Below are 1,553 nucleotides of genomic sequence, written 5' to 3'. Positions count from 1 at the left end.
GGCCGTTCGATGTGAAGGGGACCAAAACTGGACGGAGGAGCGCTGGAGGGAATCTCCGGCTCCTTCCCGGCTGAAGAAGGATAATCTTTTGCTCGAGTCGAAACATGGATGGGAATGGTGCCAGCCATGAACACTTAAGAACCGAACGAGGAAGAGGACTGAGAGGGGTCAGCCACCTGATGCGTCTGTTGGGAACGGAAAGGTTCTTTCAACACGGCAGGAGGTCCAGGAGTGCCTTTCAATAACCGACTAACCTCGGACCGCCTAGGGCAGTCTTTGGTATAGTGATCTTCCTCACAGATGAGGCAAGGATACTTAGGTTTTCGCTTGGCTCCATCTTCAGATGAATTCTTAGAAGGTTCCTGCTTGGGTTGTTTATTCTCATTTTTCGGTTTTCCTTTCCCCTTCCCTTTCCCTTTCGAGGATTTGTCCGCCGCGGTGGACTGAACGGCGTTAACCTCTGAGGTACTAACAGAATTCGATGGGCCCTGAGAAGCATTTTCATTGGAAGCATTTTGCTTTTGCTTTCCAGGGTTTGCGGGGGATTTCTTCGACGACGAATTGACAGAGCCAATGACTCCATCTACTGATGGTTTCGGCGGAGCCTTGGTCTGCCCAGGCCTCGGAGCATCTGGCAAATACTCATATAGAGTACCTGACTGAGAATAGACTAAGTCTAGGTACTGAGCTCGCGCGATCGCTTGCTCTTCAGTTACACAAGCTCCCATGGCAATATCTTTTGCAATTTTGGGCACAAAGGAGGTTGTAAACCAGTCGGTCAGGAGTTGATCAGGAATCCAGAATTTGATCAAACGACGACGCCTTCTCCATTCATGTATATGATCAGAGATGTGCGTAGCCGTGTCCTGTTTCAAAGACGTGAGGAGATTAGTCCCAGTCTCGTACCGAATGGGCAACTGAAAATGGGTTAAAAATGCCATAGCTAACGAGTTGAAGTCTTGAAACATACCGCGATTCAGCTCAATATACCATTTGGCAGCTGCACCGGTGAGAGTCCTCTGAAAGAGGCGAAGCCGGATAGAGTCATCAAGCCATGAGTTCGATGAACACCAAAGATGATAAGTCATAACATGTGCTTGAGGATCCTCTCCTGCCTTACCATCAAACTTTGGACAATCACTAGGTATTTTAGTTGGAACCGGCGGCCAATATGGATTATGCAAAATGGGATCATTTGTTAACTTGGACACATCCGGAAGTTCCAATGTCGCTAAAAATGGCAGCTGAGGATTAAAGGACATTCGAGGCTGAGGGTTCGAGGCAGTATTAGGGTTCCAACCAGATGGTGGTTGTCCCCAAGGATCTTGTCCAGATGGACCTGGCCCGAAGGGGCCTGGAGCATAAGAACTTTGTCCCGACGGACCTGGCCCGAAGGGGCCAGGCGCATAAGGACCTTGTCCAGACGGGCCTGGCCCAAAAGGGCCGGGCGCGTAGGGACCTTGTCCAGAGGGGTTCTATCCATACGGATTTTGTCCATATGCGGACGATTGACCCTGATTCTGCCCCCCAGCACCCCATGTATTAGCAGCTTG

This window comes from Pinus tabuliformis, chromosome 6 (genome assembly GCF_031772625.1).
Source record: "Pinus tabuliformis cultivar Carrire ecotype Pingquan chromosome 6, CPIR1, whole genome shotgun sequence".
Taxonomy (NCBI): domain Eukaryota; kingdom Viridiplantae; phylum Streptophyta; class Pinopsida; order Pinales; family Pinaceae; genus Pinus; species Pinus tabuliformis.
This window is presented reverse-complemented; position numbering follows the sequence as displayed.